At 42.0% G+C, this 18,088-nt stretch overlaps 1 long non-coding RNA gene across 7 annotated transcripts in view; it reads right to left on the bottom strand.

Annotated features, from left to right (window-relative positions):
- LOC135312078 (uncharacterized) overlaps positions 1–18,088 on the bottom strand; it is a 68,113-nt gene that overhangs the window by 37,058 nt on the left and 12,967 nt on the right. Inside the window, exon 3 of one of the 7 annotated variants that reach the window (XR_010371728.1) lies at positions 9,389–9,461. The exons of the other annotated variants lie outside the window; for them this stretch is intronic. This is a non-coding gene — a long non-coding RNA (uncharacterized LOC135312078). The remainder of the gene's footprint in view (positions 1–9,388; positions 9,462–18,088) is intronic. 7 annotated transcript variants of the gene reach the window in all.

Raw genomic sequence — 18,088 nt, 5'->3', positions numbered from 1 at the left:
CTGCTTTTTTTTTTATCCTTGTTTTTTAGAAAACCACAATAGAAGTTAAATCAGCAGTTCTTAAGGTTTTTTCTGTGGTTGTTTTGGGCAAACAATAGTGCCCACCCACTTTGCAGCTGTCACTGGGTTCATATGTCCCCAAGAAAAAGACTGTCAAAATCACAGCTGAAAACGGAGCTGGGGAGAAGAGGTCCCATATGAGCAATATGCTGTCAGTAAGTCCTATCAAAACGACGCTGCCGCTGTTGCTGTGTATTATTACTGTACTACCAAGGTTGAATGTCAGCCTTATATGACTGTTTTTTTTTCTTGAACTACTACTTAGATAACTAGTAACATATCTCACTGGAGGCAAACATCATACGTCATAGCCTTCAGCACTATGACTTACAGAAATCTTCCCAACTTTTCCTCAAGGGAGGAATAAAGGTGTGGATCCAAAGATGTCAGCAAGAAAAAAAAAAACGAGTAGTTACAGTACACTTGACAACATGAAACAGAGGCCTTAAAACAGACAATGTGGTTCCAAAAAACTCAACCAGGAAATTAGGGACACTTCCATAATAACAATGTTTAGACCTATTATTTGTAATTTATTTTTAAAACAATAACTAATTGATCAGGAAGCCTAATTTCAGTCTGTTAGACATTTATACTTCTACATTTTTAGCCCTTTTACCTTTTTTCCTTTTTTTCATTAATTTGAAGACAGTGGAGCTGCATAAACAGGAAGGAAAGCAAAGCTCAGTATTGTGACAATTGCTCAAATAGTTGTTTTTTGTTGATCTATTAAAGTAGTAGTATTTGCAGAACATCATAAATTGAACAATGACAAACTGCACTTCCTACTCGGTGTATGACTTTGGTTTTCTAATTTGGTTTATTACACTCTAAATAACTACCTTGCATCTGGGTTAATTTGTTTATTCAGTTGCAGCTGAAGAAAAAACAGCCCAGTTTTGCAATAGTTAAATAGAGCAATTGTGCCATCCAGTGGCTAGACAGAATCATAGAATCATAGAATCGTTAAGGTTGGAAAAGACCCTTAAGATCATCAAGTCCAACTGCTAACCTATTGCTGCCAAGTCCACCACTAAACCATATCCTCAAGCACCACGTCTACCCTTCTTTTAAATACCTCCAGGGATGGAGACTCAACCACCTTCCTGGGCAGCCTGTTCCAATGTTTGACAAATCTTTCTGTGAAGAAGTTTTTCCCAATATCCAACAAAAACCTCCTGTGGCACAGCTTGAGGCCATTTCATCCTTTCGCTTGTTACTAGGGAGAAGAGACCAACCCCTGCCTCTCTATAACCTCCTTTCAGGTAGTTGTAGAGAGCAATAAGGTCTCCCCTCAGCCTCTTCTTCTCCAGACTAAACAAACCCAGCTCCCTCAGCCGCTCCTCATAAGACTTGTTCTCTAGACCCTTCACCAACTTTGTTGCCCTTCTTTGGACACACTCCAGCACCTTGATGTCCTTCTTGTAGTGAGGGGCCCAAAACTGAACACAGTACTCGAGGTGCGGCCTCACCAGTGCCGAGTACAGGGGCATGATCACTTCCCTACTCCTGCTGGCCACACTATTCCTGATACAAGCCAGAATGCTGTTGGCCTTCTTGGCCACCTGGGCACACTGCTGGCTCATGTTCAGCTGGCTGTCAACCAACACCCCCAGGTCCTTTTCCTCCAGGCAGCTCTCCAGCCACTCCTCCCCAAGCCTGTAGCTTTGCATGGGGTTGTTGTGACCCAAGTGCAGGACCCGGCACTTGGCCTTGTTGAATCTCATACCATTGGCCCAGCCCAATGATCCAGCCTGTCCAGGTCCCTCTGTAGGGCCTTCCTGCCCTCCAGCAGATCGACACTTCCACCCAGCTTGGTGTCATCTGCAAACTTAGTGAGGGTGCACTCAAGCCCCTCATCCAGATCATCAGTGAAGATATTGAACAGGACCGGCCCCAACACTGAGCCCTGGGGAACACCACTCATGACTGGCTGCCAACTGGATTTGACTCCATTCACCACCACTCTCTGGGCTTGGCCATCCAGCCAGTTTTTAACACAGCGCAGAGTGCATTTGTCCAAACCGTGAGCAGCCAACTTCTCCAGGAGAATGCTGTGGGAGACAGTGTCAAAGGCCTTACTAAAGTCCAAGTAGACAACGTCTACAGCCTTCCCCTCATCCACTAAGCATGTCACCTTATCATAGAAGGAGACCAGGTTAGTGAGGCAGGCCCTCCCTTTCATAAACCCATGCTGGCTGAGCCCAGTCCCCTGATTGTCCTGCACATGCTGCTTATTGGCATTCAAGATGATCTGCTCCATGACCTTTCCCAGCACCAAGGTCAGGCTGACAGGCCTGTAGTTCCCTGGATCCTCCTTCCGACCCTTCTTGTAGAGGGGCATCACATTCGCTCATTTCCAGTCATCTGGGACCTCCCCAGTTGACCAAGACTGTTCATAAATGATGGAGAGTGGCTTGGCGAGCTCCTCTGCCAGCTCCCTCAGTATCCTCAGGTGGATCCCATCTGGCCCAATAGACTTGTGAACATCCAGGTGAAGGAGCAGGTCGGTGACTGCCACCTCTTCAGCAACTGGGACTTAATTCTGCATACTCTCTCCATCTCCCAGCACAGGGGCTTGACAACCCCGAGGATGACCAGTCTGACTATTAAAGACTGAGGCAAAGAAAGCATTAAGTACCTCCGCCTTCTCCTCATCTTCCATGGCAAGGTCACTTTCCGCATCCAACAAAGGAGGGAGATTCTCCCTGGCCCTCCTTTTGTCACTGATGTATTTATAAAAACATTTTTCGTTATCTTTAATGGTAGTGGCCAGTTTAAGTTCCACCTGGGCCTTCACCTTCCTAATCTTTACCCTGCATAACCTCACAACATCCTTGTAGTCCTCCTGAGTCACCTGCCCCTTCTTCCAAAGGCAATAAGCTCTCCTTTTTTTCTTGAGTTCCAGCCAAATCTCACTATTCAGCCAAGCCGGTCTTCTCCCCCACCTGCTCGACTTATGGTACATGGGGACGGCCTGCTCCTGTGCCTTTGAGACTTCCTTCTTTAATAACATCCAGCCTTCCTGGACTCCTTTGCCCTTCAGTACTGCCTCCCAAGGAACTCTGTTAACCAGATGCCTTAACAATCCAAAGTCTGCCCTTCTGAAGTTCAGGGTAGCGGTTTTGCTGACCCTCTTCCTTGCTTCTCCAAGAATCGAGGACTCTATCATGTCATGGTCGCTGAGCCCAAGACAGCCTCCAACCACCACATCACCCACCAGGCCTTCTCTGTTCATAAACAGCAGGTCCAGCGGGGCACCCCCCCTGGTTGGCTCGCTTACAAGCTGCATCAGGAAGTTATCTCCCACACATTCCAGGAACCTCTGAGACTGCTTTCTCTCTGCTGTGTTGTATTTCCAGCAGATATCTGGTAAGTTGAAGTCTCCCATGAGAACAAGGGCTAGAGATTGTGAGACTTCAGCCAACTGCTTGTAGAGTACTTCATCTGTCTCCTCATCCTGGCTGGGTGGTCTATAACAGACTCCCACCTGGATGTCTGCCTTATTGGCCTTCCCTCCAATCCTTACCCATAAGCACCCAACCTTATCATTACCGTCGTTGTGTTCTAGACGGTCAAAACACTCTCTAACATACAAGGCTACCCCTCCACCTCTCCTTCCTTGCCTGTCCCTATTAAAGAGCTTGTAGCCATCCATTACAGCGCTCCAGTTTTGTGAGTCAACCCACCATGTTTCCGTGATGGCGACCACATCATAGTTTCCCTGGCACGCAATGGCTTCCAGCTCCTCCTGTTTATTGCGCATGCTGCGTGCATTGGTGTAAATGCACTTCAGTTGATCTATGGGTCTCATCTCCAACACAGGCATGACTCCCCTAGGCTCATCCCTAGCAAGCCTGGTTTTATCCCCTTCCCCCTTCATATCTAGTTTAAAGCTCTCTCAGTGAGGCCGGCTAACTCCTGAGCCAGAATCCTTTTCCGCCTTTGCAACAGGTGAACCCCATCTGTCTCCAGCAGGCCCGGTGCCATGTAAACTGCCCCATGATCAAAAAAAACCAAAACTCCACCACTGGCATCAGCCTCTGAGCCACGTGTTAATGAGATGGGACTTCCTTTCTGTATGTCTCCCGGCTACTGATGGGATGGAGGAGAACACTACCTGCGCTCCTGATCCTTCAAGTAATTGCCCCAGTTCTCTAAAGTCCCTTTTGATTGTCTTTGCACCTCTCTCAGCTACCTCATCACTGCCGACCTGAACAACCACTAGTGGATAATAATTGGATCCTTTTACTAGCCTAGGGAGCTTCCTGGTAATGTCTCTTATCCTTGCCCCAGGGATGCAGCAGACTTCCCTATGGGATGGGTCCAGTTGACAGTTTAACTCCTTTATTCTTCCACATGATCATTTGATATTTATTGTTTCTTATTAAAAAAAAATATGTAATTATTGTAAGGTACAATGCTCATTCCATTGCTGCATCCCATTAAAATATGTAATAAAAATGTTAATTCTATTCACACTTTTTTTTTCTAATATCCTACTCAAACTGAAGGCCCAAAAGAGAAGAAAGATGTGCCATATATCCTTCCAGATCAATTAGATGTAAGTTACAGGTTACTACACATCCTGTCATCAAGTGTCATTGACCATTGACAACAGTGAGCCAAGAAGAACATAGCTCTTGATTCAGCTTGGCTACTGTGCCCATGGACCATGGCAGAACCTTTGATGAAACGTTCCCAATATAACTTTTTGTAATAACAACCGTAATTGAGTTTATAAATTGCTTTGTGAAAACCCTATGTGACTGTTCAAAAGAAAGAGTCAGAGGGGGCAGACAAGATGACAAAATAATCCTACAGTATGATTGCATTCTTATATGATCAGTCTCACTCACTTCACCACCATAATTTCCAAAGCAATTCTCTGGAGCACAAGGTGAGATACGGTCTTTGCTGCCTGAGCCTGTACTGAGTAGAAAGGGAAATGTGGCCATGAGTCACAACTTGAAAATGCCTCCTCATTTCCAAACCAAAGTCTATTGTGATCACTTCTGAGGAAGAAGGACCTTCCTGATTGCAATGTTTTGTTGGTGAACCACAAGACGCTTTTGGGGGAAAGCTACACTGCGCAAGTTAACTTTCTGGCATCCATGTGAAGCTTCCAATTTGGACAAAAGCAACATGAGAAAGAAAAAAACAAGCAGAAGGTGCTCAGTGTAGGGGAAATGCAAGGGAAGAGGCTCAGACATGTATCATGTTACACAGTTGCTACAGTGTTGAAGAAGGGAAATGGATGCTGATCAACTGTTCTGGCTCCTGTCTTACTCCTGTGCTTTGAGATCCTCCATTGCCTTGTGCAGACAAAGTTGCACATCCCAGGGACTGTCACCTGGGGAAGAAGTGCATTGTTAAAATAGAGTGGGGGCATCATGCTGTGGGTGCGGCTCACAAAGGGAAATCTCACAGTCCCAGCATACAGTTACAACTTGGTTCTCATACAAGAGCCCTGATCTCTTGTGACCCTGGCAACAACGGGGAGGGGAATGCCCAGCTGCCTCTCTCTTAACAGATAGACTGTCCATTTATTTTTGCTTGGGTTTAATTACAGCTTTTCAGCTTCTTGGGCTCTGCACGCAGTCCAGCTGTGGAGTCCTTCCAGGAGCGGCATAAACACGCATTGCGACCTCACGCAAAGCACCCTACTCCAGGTACAGCAGCCAATCCCGCCCCCATTCTGGCATGTCCTCCCGGTCTCCCTTCTCCACTACATTCCCAACATAATTGTGACTCACTATATCTCAATGGGATTCCTCGAGGATTAAGCGTTTCCCAACATATTTTCTTGAACACAAGCAGCAACTTCCCCTATGCCAAGAAGGACTTCCAGGGAAATCTCTGTGTAATTGTGTCCTGCCTTGCAGGGACATGAATCACTGCACATCAGTGCCTTATGTACTCCACCACACTGTGATATGAGAGACTAATTAACACGGATAATCCTTTTGCTACAGAGACACAAGAAGGCAGTCCCACAAAAAAACCTCTTCAATCAGAACAAAATTGATCTTGGCCTGAAGTTTAGAAAGTGATTAGAGGCTTACGGAGTGTCTTGATTCCTAGTGGGTCAATCTAAGAGGAACTTAAAACAACTTTTTTCATGGCAAAAGTGCAACATTTTCAAGGCTTCTTAAAAATGAGGCAGCAAAATCACTGGTCACTTTTTAAAGTGAGTTGTTTGAGATACTTTGTTCCTGATGCACACAGCTCACATTTACAAAACAGTGTTCACACCATACCTCCACTCCTGGAAAGTACATTCATGCTATTATTTTTACTTTAGTTATCACCAGTTCTTCAAAAATTGGGAGGGGGAAGAAACTTTACATACAATATATTCTATATTATGTATATGTTTTCTTTTTCAATGAATCTATATTCTATGACATATAATATATATAATATTCTGTATTATGTATATTATGTATATGTATATTATCAGTATAGATTGTTTATATTATGTTATGCTATGTAATGTTAAGTTGTACCATATATTATATTGCATTATGATATATTATGCAATGTTTATTATATTATTTATAATATAGACAAATCTATTTTGAGAATAGTGGTGAATAACAGCTAAATGCAGAAGTTCTCTGCTAGTTTATTTCTTTCTTTTCTAAATTGTTATTAAAAACTAATGCATTTCAAAATAAAAGCCCCAAAATGACAAGGCCTAGCATCAAGAGGTTAGGAGGGATGGAGAAGCAAGAGCTTCCCAAGTCAAATTTTTCTCACCTCCTCAATGGCGAAACTCTGAGACCAAATGACAATTTTGAATATTGGGGTGGGGGTGGGGGAAGCCCTGCCCCAAGCAATGCCCAGCCTCCCGAGGCAGGTCAAGAATTCACTGTTCTGGGGACCTTTGAAGAAGGAAAGTGCTGACAGTTTTTGTCACTTCACGCCCACTGAGCGTGTGTTGGCTGGGCACACCTCTACCACCCCTCCTGCATGGATCCCATTATTCAAATCCAACTGAAGTTGGGGCCAGATGTGCATACAGATTTGTGGCTGAGATCATCATTGCTGTGATGACCATGGTTCAGATCAAAGGAAAAAAAATGTTCAGTTTGAGCCCTCTTGAAACATTATTGAATTTTTACTGAAGAATTTTTACTGAATAGATGACCTAATATGGTCTGGGAAAGCTTTACAGTTTCTTACAGCCTAAATGAATATTTTATGGGTTTATAGTAAACTGCAAACCTCATAGTTAGCACCAAGAGAAGAAAGTACTATTAGTGCTTTAACATGGCTAATATTCTTGCCATGTAGTTAATAATGAGCCAATTGAAGAGAAGCGCTGGTAGGGATATTTTTCCATTCTCACCATGTTGCTAGGAGTGTTAGCACAGTTTTTTGAGCCAAATCTGAGCAGGAAGGAAATAAGGCCATGATCATCAGCTAAAGCAAGTCTTCCTCACAGAGGCTGTTACAGCAGCTTTCCAACTTGCATGCACTCCTGAGCATTAGCCTTGCTAGGGGACATTTTTTCAAAGGCATATAAAGGGTTTTGGAGTTTTCAAAATTTCCCAATGGTATATATTAACCAGAAGAAATTCAAAGCTGGTCCCTCAGTGACACTTGGTGGTTTTCAAAACCTTACTCCTCCATCCTGGAGCAGCTCATTCATCCAAGTTCCTTAACCGTGGTGAAGCCCCAGTGATTTCAAAGCAGCTGTGGTGAGACTTTTGCTACTTTTAACAGGAACATGCCACCTACATAGGACAAGACCCGATACACCCTGCCGCACTGCAGCATTTGAGAAGGTTTGAGCCGACTGCATTCACAGTAGCTGTCAGGTCAGATGAAAAACATGCACCCCCTCTGCTCCTGGTAGCACTTCAGCTTCCCACACTGAGAGAGCTCTCCACTGCGGGCTGGCACCAGTGTGAGCATTCAAGGGTCACCAGCATGAGAACGTGGGCTCTGAGCTAGGACTGAGGCCCTGAGCTGGCAGGGTCACTCATGGCATGCATTATTTGCAGGTGAATCACATGCCAGGTGACAAGGAGGTGGAAGGGGAAGGAAGCACGCCAAACACCCTCCACCAAGTAAACCTGCCCTGTTGGTGCAAACACTGGACCTGCAAACAAGACAGCGGTCACTGGGCTGAGCTTTCGGCCCACTGGGTAATGTGTGGCTTCAGCTACCCCTCTGTGTTCAGATTCCCATGTGCTGGGTTTTCATGGTTCCCTAATTAAGTCCCTCCACTCCTTTCCCTTTCATTTTTGCCTTCCTAAGCCTCGTTGCCCATGGCCCTTCTCCTCAGGGAGCTCTTGGCTGTACAGGCACGAACTCCTGTTGAAGCTAAAGCTAATCTCTGATAGTTTTGATATGCCCTGGCCATCTTCCAGGGTCTGCTCTTTAAAAGCAGAAGCACAATGATGAGTCAGGCTCATGCTTCTTAGGGCTGTATGTTTGCCCCATCTTCCATTATCTGTAACAGAAGATAACAGCCAAGCCTGACACATGTGTCTTAGGACACATTTATTAGCACAGTGCTAAATGGTCACTTTCATTTATCATAAAAAGCAATTGCCATGATATCAAGTTTGTAAGGAAAACTTTGTCAAAAGCAGTCATCAGAGATGACAGTCTGTCTTCTTCCAGCTATGAATTCTTCTGCAGCAGTAGTATTTATGAGCTGACACAAATTGCCCTTGATAATTAATTTCTCTCACAGCCTGAGTGGTCACCACCCAGGGAAGGATGCCAAACCTCTTTTTGTGCTCTCATTAGTCACAAGTAATGAGCACAAGTACAAACTGCAAGTCTCATTCCTAAAACTTCAGGCAGGGAGAAAGCGGCAGGAATAAACTACCAGAACTCAGCAACAAGTTTGCTTCTGGCTGCGCTCTTTCATGTTCACATCCAGATTACAGATACTTGGTAACCTGTGTTCACTTATTTGTTCTCACCACCTAAAGTTACGGTAAACGGACTTTTTCCTCCTTTTTAGTACTGTCATCCCACGTATCATTTTCCTGCTGTGTTTTCCAGGGAACTTTTCATGTGTAAGACTCTCTTCTCTTAGGAATTCATGTTCACTTTTAGAGAAATTACCATTTTACTTTAAAAGTCTTCAGTAATATGTTACATGGAAAGCTCAGAACCCAGTGAGTACCTACTGACCACTTTCAGTACTGGTATGGAGTCTCATAGACATGATAGTTCTCCAAAATCTTTCTAACATTCCTGTTCTCCTAGGAGTATTTCTGTTGCTGTGACTGCTGATTTATATAACTGTGAAGAGAAGCAGACTACCTGCAGGAGAGTCCTAATTTGTAAGAGGCTACCTGACCTTAATTTTTCATGAAGCTGCTTCCAGAACTTCACATTCACTCATCTTCTTCCACATCTGCAGCATCACTAACCTTTTGGGGAGGAAGCAGAACGATTAAGCAGACAAGCTGTGGACTATTAAAACATCGATGGTGTTGAAAGGTACGGGCTTTTGCCCACCACATCTGGCGTTGGCCTTCCTATGACACGGGAAGATTTTAAAGTGGTTTCCTCAAACCTATTCCTCTGCCCCAACCACTGACACCCAACACGTGTGTACATGTTGGCTCAGGGTCTGGTTTTTGTAGATACCTAACCACGACAGATCATAAACGCACATTATCTGGTTACAGGTGGAGTTACTAGTGAGGAAACCGATTATAAACGGTTGCAAGAGGTGCGAACTCTAATTGGAAGAGTTATTCCTCAGTCAATGTTGATAACAACCACACATGGTGTAACTTACAGATCAAAGTAGCTGCAGCACTGCTGTAGCTTTCATGGCTTCTAAAAAAAAATTCTCCCGTTGAAAGCTCCCAGGATTCATTTCTGCCTGATTTTGGTTGATTTGATGAATAACTATTGGTTTTGATGGGTTTGACTTTTCTTTTGTTCTTAGGGAGTTTGCTACCATTCCATACAGCTTTTATGGGAAAGCTTTATTGAAATACCTTTGTCCCATTCGGGAACAAATCACAACAAGGTCCCACTGCTCAGATAAGCAAAGTGCAAGCAGGGCTTCTGTGGTCATCCAGGAAGAGCCCAGCTGCGGAGCAGATGTGTGCTGGCACGCACCACCACATCTGGAGCCAGGTGGCAGCTGTGTGAGCTGGATCACCAGTGGGGAAGAGAGGCCCCACACTCCACAGAGAATGTTACGCTGTACAGAAATGTCACAGGGCTAAGGTTGTGTCAGGGCAGGGGCAGAGCGATGTGGAAACCAGGCCTATTTCTGTAGGTAAACTTTTAAGTCACTGAAGTGCTTTAATTGGGTTTAGCCCAAAACACTGAGTACCAGCATGGAGAAAATTCATCACCATGAATGATACAATATGAAGATGAAGAGCAAAAAGATGAATTTTTTCTGAGATGAGGTCGTTAGAATAAAAAAAGAAACAGGGCACAAAGGAGCACGTTTAATACAAATTTTAGCTCACCTTACTGTAGGAATTCCTAGGTGAAATCATTTTTACCATGAAACTGTGAAAAGTGAATTAAGATAAAAGTAATTAAATATTGAATGAGATGCAGAAATCTCCTTCAATTTACACAGATATGCAGTCCTCTCTCTTGCAATTCCCTTCCAAATCATCGGGAGTTCCTCTGCCCAGGTAGACGTTTCACCCTGATCCTGCAGATTAAAATTAGTCACAGTCAATTTGCTAGCCCTGACCATCAGGCCAGCATTGGGATGGGAGAGCAAAGCGTAAGGGCAGAGTAGCATTATGGGCTCAGTTTGCCTATGATTTGCAGTTGCTGTCATGTCACTAGCACAAAATGCATGTGCAGAAACAGGTTGAACAAAATTTCACTGAAAGTTTGCTACCTGCAAAAACTGACTGTGCAAGTTCCAAGGTAGTTTTTTATTCCAAAGTCCTTTTGTAAAATAAAATAGGCACAGAACCATTGCCAGCTTTTTCTGAGATAAAATCACAGACTTAGGAACTTGTGGTGACTTAGTTGGTTATTCATTTACTTTTTAATGATTTTTTAGCAGGCTGCCTTAATTTCTTTCTAAAAAATAGAACAAAGGCTTTTGCTGAGTGTTTGCTGGCAGGATCTGCGAACTGGTGGCACCAGATCAAATGCTGCTGCTTAGCAATCCAGTTGTCTTTTGCTGAGGACAATAGAATTGTGTTACTGTATGTTCTTTATTTCTGTTAAACTGGCACAAAGACGCCCTAACCAACATCCAGCCCTTTCATGTCAGATGCAACACATGAAGCTGAATGACTTAAACAAATCTGTTAACACAAGGTAGGAAAAGGAAGCACTTAATTTTAGGGAGAGAAAATAAGGAAATTAGGGCAAGACAGCAATGAAGTCGTGATGGGGATGTCCAAGAACAAGCACTTGTCTAAGGTCAGATGCAGGGATGTGGCTTTGCTGGCAGTGAGTAGATACGTTCCTGCCTGCCTCAGGGTGGGTTAAATGCTGAGTGCAAGCAGATGTGGACCTTATTCCCACATCATTGCTGCTTCTTATTGTAGATATTTCCAGAGTTGAAGGTAGTTTGTTTCATAGGACTGGAAGACCTGCTGTGCAAGAAGCCCTCCTCTCCTCCCTCACTGACACTGTAAATTCAGTGTCTCTAAAGTGAGCTCTAAAGAAAAATACAGCCATTCATACCAAGTAATACAGTCTGTTGAGCCTGTACAAAACACACTTGCAGGTACCAGTGACAATGTTGACAAATATGTCTGCTCCTAAGCATGAAGTCAGGTTTTCAAATATTCACCATCAGAAGCTGTTAGTCAATAGGCACTTGAAAAAAAAAAACTGTTTTCATCAAAAGCTCTTCTCCCTCACTGAGTGCCTTTTTCAACAATGAATTGACTCCCAGCCTTGCTCTCCACAATTAGTGAATAAGTTGTTAAGAAGTTATTTTGGAAGAAAACCCAATGATGGATTTTTTTTCTTTTTTTCCATTTGAGTAAAGTACAATAACAGGTTTGGGGAAATAATTGGTGGTTGCCAACAAAAAAAAATTGATGTTCTTTCATCAAAAGAACCCAGAAGATGAAAAAATATTGGGGGGAGAAGAAAAGTTTTTATTTTTTCCCCAGAACAAAGTGCTAGAGTCCTATATTTGAGGAGAAAAAGGAATGGAGGTGTCTGCTTCTAAAAATTCAGAGGAAAAAATGTAAGAATTTGTAATTCAGAACTGAAGAAAATAAAAACATTCTACTTTTGAAATCCCAGTTTAAAATGTTTGGGTTGTTTTTGGTTTTGTTTTTTGGCCAAAAGTACATGTAGGATTTGGTAAAAACTTGCAAACTGTTTTGGCCAGCAGGAAGCTGCATTTTTCCATGGAAAAGAAGGGTTGTTTTCAATTTAGATCCACTGTCAGTTGTGGGGGCTGCTGCAGCCAGCCCTGCCAGTAAGAGGAAAGTGTGAACTACGCCTTGCTACTCCTCGCCAGTACTGGTACCACCAGCTGTACTGCCAAGCCATCAGTACAGGAAGGCAGAGTCCTAGGGGCTATCCTTTGCTCCCAGTTTCTGCATTTGTATTTTAAGTTCAATCAGCAGATGAAGAGTCTGGAGCAGTGACAGGGCTTGAGGACCTCAGTGCCATCCAGCAAGGGTCCAAACTTCAGTGAGACAGCGCAAGGCTTGGTCCTCTCACTGCTCAGCTGCACAATTTGCATTTTAACCAGATTCATCAAAAAGAACAAGTCCTGTCGTGGTTTGGAGGCACTGGAAGGCTTTAGGAAAACTCCAGGATTCAAATGCCGTTACAAAACTACAAATCACCAGAATGGGTGAAAAGTTTAGTTTGATTTTGTGTTGTTCCTTTCAAAATGTAGTCCCATTCATAGTTTTAAGTCACACTTTCTAGTTATTGCAGTGGGCTTATTCATACAGCACTAGAAATTCTGACTGAAGATGTGTTTGTTTTCTAAACTTTCCCCAGTATGTGGGCTGGACAATTTTCCCTTCTTAGAGCTTCCACTTTTTTTCTGTTTTACTCACCCAACAGAAGTAAGGCTATTTCTGCATACACTCTGCATGCTTTTTAAGTGAATTACTTTTTACAGCCCAAAATCCAGTCAATGTGAAAAACTAGTTCATTCTGGTTTTTACATAATACTTAATCTGCACAGCTGGAGTTCTTAACTCAACATGAAAAGATAAGCCTTCTATTATGTCAAACCTTTTTCTCCCTTTGCTTCTGGGGATCCCTCACAGGCCTTCCAATTGGTACTGGACAAGCTGATTTGACCAAATGATAGCTTCTTTCTTTAAATTTGTCCATACTTTAGTGACTAATTCAAAGCAACCTGTACTTTTGTTTCCTCATTAAGTGCTGTATCAGATCAAATATGGAGTAAGTATCTCAAGCTGAGCAAGGTATGAAAGCAATCGGATCATAGTATTTTCTAATATCTTTTGGTCAATTTAATGAGCTTTCAAAAATGTAATGAAAAATCTATGAAGTGCATATTTGGAATGGTTCAAGCACACAAACCAAGGTAAAGCATGCCAAGCACCCTCTGCCTGCAATAGGACATGCATAACCCAACAAGACTACTCATATCAAAAGGTAGCCCCAACACAGCTGCCACATCGACCAGCTACCACCACCCTTGAAGCTACAAGCTCTCCTCTCTGCACACCAGCAGTGCACCTCTCCTCTTCCCTTCAGCGGTAATGCCCACCTCTTCCTGGTATTAGCTCCCTACGTGCTTGTTGGATTACGTGGACTCCCTTTAAAAAAAAAATAAAAGAAATTTTCGTATATGTTCATTATGTAACAGAATATTTTCCACAGTATTAATAACCTCAGCCTCTTTCATTAATCACATAAAGCACAGTATCCTTTAACACCCCAGCTATCAGCTAGACCACTCTGCAGGTGCAAGTAGGTTCAACAATTTTTTGCCCAGTAATGTAGGAGGCATTGGTACTTGGCTGAAATGTACAATGCCATGGAAATTGTTACTCTGTTGCAATTCAAAAATTGTTTGGGTGGTGATTTGGATGCAGCTGTCTTTCCAGATGCAACTTCAGTGGCAGGATTGTTAGACTGAGCTATGCAGGTGTTTTTAGTGAGGTGCTTCCTGGACCAGCCTTTGCAGGGTTGGCTTTCCCTTCTTCTCAGAAACACAAGTAGAAGGCCAACTGTGACTATATAGGCTTGGATCATTTAATTTTGGTTTGGTTTTTGGTTTTTTTGTGAAAGAATATTCTATATTTTTCTGTACCACTTCACCTGATGTCAGCATAAAGAAAAATCTTTCCTAATTAATATAATTACGGAACTGTACCATGAACTGTGGTGCAAACTGGAAAGCACTTTTAATTGGACATCTTCAGGTTGCAAATGGAGGCTATACTTTTCCAAAGCAATCTTCCTTTAAAGATTTAGCTGCGCTCTGTGATTTAAAAATACTATCAGAGTAATTTTTTCTGACAGCATTTTGCTTTTCTACTTTTAGTCCCAGCTGGGTCCTTATCTTTTGAGATAAGGACATCTGAAAAATAAACTTTCCTAAGAAGAGAGCCAACTTCAGGAAACCTCCAGAAATGCTGGATACTGAGTCTGGGATAAACCCAAATACATTCTTTTATGTCATCCTGTACAATTATCTGACATCTGAGTGGTGCACTAGAAAGAAAACAGCATTTCAGTGAAGGTAACAGCACTAAATAGTTAACTTCCAGGAAAAGCACTGTCTGCTTTAACATTTCTGGGCCATTGCTTTTGATTTGTTTGGGGTGGGTTGGCTTTTTTTTTCCTTCCCTTGGCTATGAAGGTTTTTTATTAGTTTCCTGAAAGTGTGTGATGTGTCTGCAAGTTTTCTCTGAATTGGCCATCTCCCCTTCATGGGCCTTACACAGTGGAGTCCATTTTCCATGTTTTTTTACCATCTTTCAGGTATTGAACATATAATAAATACAAAGTTAGAAAGCCCTATGATTTCTGCAGTGCCAGTGAGGTCTCATGTGATTAACCTGCTGAGTAGGGCATGAAATGCTAAGAAACAAATGTTCCATGAGACAGGAACTGCACACAGTAAATGAAGCAAACCATGTTTTATATTAATGGTTCTGCTTTGTTTTCCCAAGGGTAAACGAATATTTTATTATTTTTGGTTGATATACTGAAACTGATACACTAATGCCAATTACTGATAATGGCTTATGGGCAACAATTAAGCAAACTACATGTGTGTAAGACAAAAAGGCATACAGCCCTGCTCTTCTTAAAGTCAAATACATGAGTTTCAAGCTTAGCTAAAAAGCCTGACCATTCTGTTTGATTTACCCGTCAAGGCCACCTCAATTAGTCTGGTAAGCTGGATCAGGAGGTGACTGAATTTCTGAGTAGTACTTATTTCTAAGTAGGACTTGTGTTCAGATCTCTCACTGTTCCTCCAACAACAACAGTTACAAGTTACAGCTAAAGCCACAGTCATCCATAAGGATTTTGCTTTGAAGCCTAAAGATGTACGTAGAAAAGGATTTTGAAGCAAGAAAAAGTTTCTGACCATCAGGGAAACATTCACCCAAACTTTGCATGATGGCAAGTCAACTTGCAACCCAGCCACGTTAAAGGCAGGATAATAGGTTTGGGGAACAGCTGCCTCCACAAAGCAAAACAGATCCCAGAGAAAATGTTCCCTTCACATTCAATTTTTCTCCTTTTAACAAGGTCTCATACTGATCCCCTTTGCTTGCCCAGTTATGGCTTCACAATACTTGTGCAAATGTGCACCTGCTCCAGTTTGACATGCGCTTCTCCACGTAGTGTGCAAATGCATTGAGGAATGGCAGGTACTCTGGAACAAACACATCTTCCTCACATAGGAAATCAGTGATCCAATAAAGAAAAGTCATCAGCTTTAGAAAGATCTCATTCTAGTTTATCCTGCTTTCCCTTTGCCAAAGAATTTGCTGTATTCGTAGTTCATGTAACCCCAAAGTAAAAAGTGGTTCTAACAAATGCTTGACTGCAAGACCTGTGCAAACCCTGTTACAGCCTTCAGTTGTTGTCCTCTTCTTTAGGCCGTTCATCATTACACATTCTTTAAAAATCAGTTATTAAAGGACTGGCTCTTGCATGCCTCTGAAGAGAGAACTGAAATGTATATAATGGAACAAATTAAATATATATAAGATGGAATAAAGGAGATCTCAGTAGCTCTTAGATTTGTTTTTAAAACATCCAAAGTCTATCAGGTAAAAATAATAAATTTACCTCTGTGGATATTTGATCTTTCAGGAAGTGGTATGCATTTCAGAAATCCATTGTCTAGAAATACTGTCATTTTAAAGTTGCTTGGACACTAAGGCCAAACTTACTGTCCTACAGGCAAGATCCTGCCAACCCAGTTATTGGAAATAAAAAGAAAATTAGCCACTGGGATAATTTGAGAAAAGAATGAAATAAATGTTAATGTCTTTTGGAAAACTCCAGCTGAAATGCCACACTGATAGGAAAAATGTTTCAAGTTGTATACAGCAGATGCCAAATTTGGCTTGAATCTGGTTCAGTGAAGATAGTTCAGAAGGACAACTGGGAACTGATACTTTTTAAGAAATGGAGAACATGGCTTTATAGATCCCTTCTAGAGAAACATGAAACAATTCCAGCTTTCCTCAGCATGGTTTTCCCAGGTGTTGGAGGAAATTATAGAAAAATCATCTTTATTATGTATTTCAGACTCCCATTTCTTAAGCACAGACACATAGGAATACACAGAAGGTTTGATCATGAAGAAGTAATGAATAATCCTTATAAATATTAAATTAAATTATAAAGACTTAACTTTTGTGGCAGGTCACTTTATCAGGAAGTAATTTATAATACTCATTAATTTTCTACCAAGCTAACATTCATACACTAACACTAAGGCTGGAAATTCTCCTTATTGTATGGAAAATTATTTTTTTTATATGCCATGGGTGGCAACTTACCAATATTATGGATGACCTCCCTAAAACCAGTATGATTTTTGTAAGAAGAAAACCAATATTTTCCACTGGTAGTTCTGAAGTTTTGTTTTATTTTTGAGAAATTAGACCACTTTCCAAAATTTAAACCTGAAATGTTGATCTCCCCACCTCCCAAAGCACATCCCTGTGCTTGTTCGTGGACAAGAGCATGTCTACCTCAGCTAAAACTGTGGTCTATGACAGACAGAAATTTAGAAAAGTGTCTAAAATTTCTTCTTAGAAAGAAAATAACTGAAATTATGGAGAAACTTATAGCTCTAAACTTTTTACATCCTTTTTGTCAACTTTTACGTCCTTACATCTCCTTGTTGTGATGCCATAGACTCTGTTCTGCTTACAAGGCTGTAAGTGTACTTCCACTGGGCTGACTTACAATACAGCAAAATCCAACACAAGGTGAAGATTGTCCTCTGAGTCCTCTACCTGTTGGTACACATCAGCCTGGTAAAATATAATATTTGCTGAGCCATAGCCAGTAATGATTGTCTTCTAAATATTGGTCTTGTGCACCAAGGAACCTTTTATCTTCTGCACAGCTGCGCAGCTTGACTAGCCCCTCTGCCAGCCATGTTTGGATTAATTAGGTGTCATTAGAAAGAGATGTGTCCTACTCATCACAATGTCTTGCTATGACTGTTCATTACGGTATGATATGCATGGCAAATGACAGCTTTTCTATACGGAAAGGTAAGCTGAAATTAACCCCACTCCCTGTTTCTGTCACCTTGTATGAATGTCAGGAGCAGGTTCCTGGTTCATAACCTTTTTATGTCTTGAAAATATTAAATATAAACCACCCTCTGATAAGCACTGGTGGTGCATTTTGTAAGGGAGTTGTAAAACAGATAAGGCAGTTAAGAAACTTGACCTAAAGTTTTCTCTCTGGCTTAAAGGAAGCTCCTGCTCTGTGCGTACAAAATCAGACTACAGGGGAGAGAATAACAGTAACCGAATGAAGGTGTGAGGGTACTACCCCTCATGCATAATAACTGCAAATCCTAAATGATAAGAAGAAAGAACTGTGGTTTTATTTTAGC

This window comes from Phalacrocorax carbo, chromosome 2 (genome assembly GCF_963921805.1).
Source record: "Phalacrocorax carbo chromosome 2, bPhaCar2.1, whole genome shotgun sequence".
NCBI classification, from domain to species: Eukaryota; Metazoa; Chordata; class Aves; order Suliformes; family Phalacrocoracidae; genus Phalacrocorax; species Phalacrocorax carbo.
The sequence above is the reverse complement of the archived record's forward strand: the minus strand, read 5'-3'. Positions and strand labels throughout refer to the sequence as shown.